General features: G+C 39.3%; 1 long non-coding RNA gene across 1 annotated transcript; it reads right to left on the bottom strand.

Annotated features, from left to right (window-relative positions):
* Nucleotides 1-384: 384 nt before the first annotated feature.
* LOC136854462 (uncharacterized) lies at nucleotides 385-4,318 on the bottom strand. The gene is made up of 3 exons (XR_010857701.1): nucleotides 4,105-4,318; nucleotides 3,011-3,114; nucleotides 385-2,144 (listed from the first exon to the last, which is right to left on the bottom strand). It is a non-coding gene; the product is annotated as an uncharacterized lncRNA (long non-coding RNA).
* Between the last annotated feature and the right edge of the window lie 961 nt (nucleotides 4,319-5,279).

Here is a 5,279-nt window from a genome sequence, read left to right as displayed (position 1 = left end):
TTTGCCTCAATTTCATACCCGACCAATCTAAGATCCAAATGTCTATTATCATGTACAAATGGATACCTATAAATAAGTGTAGTGTACTTGTGTGTTTAGAGTAGGCATTTAATTAAGAGTGAAAATGGTCAAAGCGATGAGGTACTTGCTCTCTGTGTCTGGAAACAATGGCTAAAACTCCTTGGTGTGTAGTATAAGTGCATAGCTTAAGTGTGTGTTTAGAGTAAGAATGTAAGTGTGAGATTGGTAAGAGTGAGGTACTTAATCCTTGTGTCTGGAAGCAATGGCAAAAACACCTTGATAATTAGTGTGTGTGTAATATGTAATGACTCTTTAGAGAAACACGTAGAGACTTCTGCAAGGCACAAAATGTGTGGAGGGAGAGAGAGAGAGAGAGAGAGAGAGAGAGAGAGAGAGAGAGAGAGAGAGAGAGAGAGAGAGAGAGAGAGAGAGAGAGAGAGAGACCTCTTTAAAGCAAAGTGTGCAGTGCTTCCTCAACAAAGCATGTGGGTTTTATTATAGCATGAGACGTACAGGATTTTTGCTCCTAAGTGTTCAGGTGATCAGGACTGCTTTTACTGGACAACAGAATGCAACTCTAGAGCCTGCAAGTTGTGCTGTAAATATGGAAAGCATTTCTATTCAACAGCTTTGACAGGACACTGAAGAAATATCCTTCAATGTGTAGTGTGTTTTTACAACTTCATTCAGAGGGAAGTCTAGTCAGAATGGAAAGTTGAGAGGAAGAAGTAAGAACAATGTCTTAGTTATTTATATGAAATGGCAAAAGTAACCGGTTTCTATTGCCAATAACTTTGCAGGAAATATTGGCACTTCAGATTTCTGCAAACGTTGGCCACTGGGGAAAAATTGTTTAGATATGAGTATCTACTTTCAAAGATTATCTAACCTAGACTGCAATGTCCACATGATGTACCACAAACAAGGAGGTACTGGATGCTGCTATCATTTTCTTGATTTCTGGTTGTGCTGAGAAATAACAAAGGCAATAATTGTCTACTCTAGCTAAATGAAGACGACTTGATGAGAACTTTGATAGAAGCTGAAATGCAGAAGTCCTCTTACAATAAAAGTAATACACACAATACAATTTGGTATACAGTAATTTTCCCATTATCTACTGTAGATTTTCAAGTTAGATTTTTAACATTAACAGTTAACTTAATCTTTATCTAATCAAATGACTGAACTTCAGAGGGAATTGTATGAAACATTCACACACACAAAAAAACGAGAAAATTGATTAATACCTTAACTTTAAATAATCTCCATATGTCAAGACACTGCTGCACTTGTTATTCTGAAATTTACAAAACCTACAATTCACAAATAATAAACGTGGTATTCTCAAACAATTTACGTTAAAAAAGCCAAGAACAGGCAAGATGTACCCTGTTATAATGTACCTACTGTCCAAACTGATTTAGTTCCTAAGCTGGGACAGAACTCTTCTGACAAGATTTCCCTTTTGACAGCTATTCGAAAACGCCAAAACACAGCTGCTCTTAGGATTTGTTTTACTTGATTGCTGTGGGGTTGGGTGAGGTGGTTGGGGATAACTACTCTGTGACAATGGTAATTTACTAGGTCTTTAGCACTGGGTGTGTGGCTTTCTATGAATGAGACTCAATGGTGGCTTGCCTAATGTGTTGGGAGTACCCCAGCACAGATAAGTCATGTACCCATTCTTGTGGAGTGGTGAACTCAAGGGGTGTCACAGCAACCTCGATGATTCATGATTTTAGAAGGATTCGGTGGAAGCTGAACAGTCTCAGGTGGGGAGTTTGCTCTTAGCACTTGAAGCTTGGCACACCTGATTCCTGTTTTTCTTAATTGTGTGTGATTTCAGTGATGACTGTCTATCACCTTGAAGTAATTAACTTGCACCCTGCCTCTATTTTCTTCATAACAGAGTTATTCAATGACATAATCTATGTTAATGTTCCCTTTTTTCAGCAGCAGTAATTTTGACTGGTGTCTTCTCATAGTTTTTTGAAGCTTGTAGTTTTTTGTAGAAATTCCACGTGTTGTGAATAGTCTCCTGCCTGCTTTGTACACCATCAGTATACCTCAAACCATTTTACTTTCTTTCATTTCACCCGGGATGTACCGCAGTAATAAACCTGCAAAGAAAAAAAAATCTGTAGAGAGCAAAACTCACTTGAATACGGAATGGTAATGAGCTGAATAAGATATAGTTTTTCCACATACTTCCTGACTTCAGGCAGCGTAGTATGGAATGTAAGTGACGCCAGTTAAAATGTGGGAAAAAGCTCAGTACAAACTATATGGTAAAGCTGACATACTTGATTGCAGGTAACTAGTAAATGTTAGTCCATGTTGGAAAAAGCAGCCTGGAATTGTCATTTGAAAGGGCTCATCTCAGTTCTTCAAAACCAGGACAACCAAACTCCTTTCACAACACAGATTTTGTGACTGCAGTGTTTTCAAACACGTCAGATGATGTCACAGTTATCAAAAGGCTTAATAAGTTGTTCTTAATAAAATTACTGCAGTCTAATGCAGAAATTTGTTGCTTAGAGTGTCAGCTTTTACAAAAACTCTGAAACAATCTAGATTCTTACAAATTGCACATAACAGTAACATGGACCTTTCAGTGTTCCTAACAACACTTTATTACATTCATTTTTTCCAAATTAGTCATAGGACCCATACATCAAAAGAGCTATACCACTTGGGATTAATCAGGTAATCGATTTTGTTTGCTTATTTAGATATCTTTCAAAAAAATCATCATTTGGCTGAAGTACTGAAAAGTAAATGGGCAAACCATTTCCACCAACCGACAAAAGCTTGGAAGAGTCCTACAACAGAGCTGTGTGCATTATCATGGGCAATCTCTATGTTTCATCATCAATTTTACTCCAGTCTAGATCAGCAAACAAAAATAGCTCTTTTCTGATGCATTGAACATGAGCCATTTCTTCCTCAGCAGTGATTAAGAAAAAGGCGACAGGCACTTCCTTACCTTTCAGGAGTACCTGGCCACGTTTTGTTTTTGTAGAAAATTGAACTTCGAGGCAGCAGATTTATCGTCTCTCACGTGATCAAGTGTTCACAACGCCCAGAGACCTGAGAAGCAAGAAATTAATGATTAATACAGAGGCATTAGACCTGGGATAGTATCTGGAGGCTTAAAATTTTGGCAAATAATGCTGCAAGTGTACGGAGTGGATTGATAGACCTACGAGCCCTGTCTTTGAGGGAATAAGCAGGAACGCCGCTGTGAAAACTCAGACTCTTTTGGTGGAAGGGTCAAGACAGCACAGGGTCAAGTTGTAAGAGAGGTTTAATATTGTAAAGGAAGGAAGCTGTGACGTTGAAAGAGCGTCACTGAACTTCCTTAATACATGTGTTGTGAGGGTGTTAGGTTGTAGAATGCAACAACAGTCACAAAGGTGAAATATGATATATACATTAGTCTTTAGCTAATACAGTGGTGTTGTGACGCTGTCTTAACGAGATGCTGGGAGCCTGCTTTTAAAAACACAACAGAAATTCCTACAAAAATACTACGGGCTGTAATTGACTGATCGAGTAACCAGTGTCAAGAGAAACAACAAAGATTGGTTGTTTCTATTTTGTCTGCTTTCAACAAACTTCACCAACTGTGTGTTACTAGATAGGTTTTATAAACAAACTGGACGCACACGATAAACATTTTTGTAAAACATACTGAGCACGACACACCTCATATTCAATATCAAACCATAATCAGGTCACGAATGGAACATGCTTGATAAGAATGTTATTTGGTCTTGTGGAATCAATGTAGCATTTTTGTACCGACTAATATACCGTTCAAAAATGAACTAAGAATTCAGTTCCTGGCCCTACTGACATTTGTTTTAATTGAACATGACACTTCTAGCGAAACGTTTAGCTTCAGTGCTGAGTCAATTTTATTAACTTGTCCTTACCTCGAGGTTCACACGTTTAAATAGAACTATTTATACGAAACCTTCAGTAACTTCGGCGTTTTAATGACAATTATTTATGCATTTTCTACTGTAATTAATGGGCTCGTTTAAGACGATCCATTTAGATAGAAAAAAAGCTCACCAGTTACGATAGTTGAATCCTGCCCTGCTGTGAAGGTTGAACAGCATTCTGTACCTGGTCCCTGGTTCCTGGTCCGTGGTTCCTGGTCCTTGTTATTGGTCTGTGGTTCCTGGTCCTTGTTATTGGTCCGTGGTTCCTGGTCCTTGTTATTGGTCAGTGGTTCCTGGTCCTTGTTATTGGTCCGTGGTTCCTGGTCCTTGTTATTGGTCCGTGGTTCCTGGTCCTTGTTATTGGTCCGTGGTTCCTGGTCCTCCCTAGTTCCTACTGGTCCTGGTTCCTGGTCCTTGTTATTGGTCCGTGGTTCCTGGTCCCTGTTATTGGCCCGTGGTTCCTGGTCCTTGTTATTGGTCCGTGGTTCCTGGTCCTTGTTATTGGTCCGTGTTATTGGTCCGTGTTATTGGTCCGTGGTTCCTGGTTCGTGTTGTTGGTACGTGGTTCCTGGTCCTTATTACTGGTCCCTAGTTCCTGGTCCTTGGTTCCTGGCCCCCGGTTCCTGGTCCATGGAGTCATTTCGATGCATCCAGAAAGTCGCTTTGATACAACTCAAGTCGTTTCAGTGAAATAAAGACTTGAATCTGATTCGTTAAAAAAAACCCCACGAATTTTGATCTCGCTCCAACAGCACCTTTATTTATCAAAAAGGTCTATGAATCAATTGTTGGGAGGTGGCTGAGGAAAGTAAGATGGAAGAAAAAGAATACGAACGGAGGTATAGTAAAAGGAATGAAAGGGGTTGCAACTAGGGGCCGAAGGGACGCTGCAAAGAACATTAAGTAATGCCTACAGGGTACTGCATGAGGTGCACTGACGGTACTAACCCCCTACGGGGCGTGACCTTGGCTTGTATCAAATCGAATTTTTGGATGTACTGAAACGACTTGAAGAAGCGAACCAGTCTTAGGCTTGGGCTTAAGCTTTCAAGCGAAGCCTTCATTGTCTGAAAAAAATTATGTACATTAATAACTTATTAAACTATCAGAAAAGTGTCGATACAGATACAGAAAAACCACTGATATTCAGTGCAGGTTTATGAATCCGTCCAAGACATCATATATTAACTAAAAACAAAGTTGAACCCAGTAGCTACGTACAACAAATCTAGCTCCTTAAAAGAACAACAATTCCAGTTAAAAAATAAAACTTTAGTTTCGAATCTGTTGTTGTCAACTGGAAAC

The sequence above is a fragment of the Macrobrachium rosenbergii genome, chromosome 29 (assembly GCF_040412425.1).
Source record: "Macrobrachium rosenbergii isolate ZJJX-2024 chromosome 29, ASM4041242v1, whole genome shotgun sequence".
Classification (NCBI taxonomy): domain Eukaryota; kingdom Metazoa; phylum Arthropoda; class Malacostraca; order Decapoda; family Palaemonidae; genus Macrobrachium; species Macrobrachium rosenbergii.
Note: the sequence above shows the minus strand (reverse complement) of the source record. Positions and strands in the feature narration are given on the sequence as shown.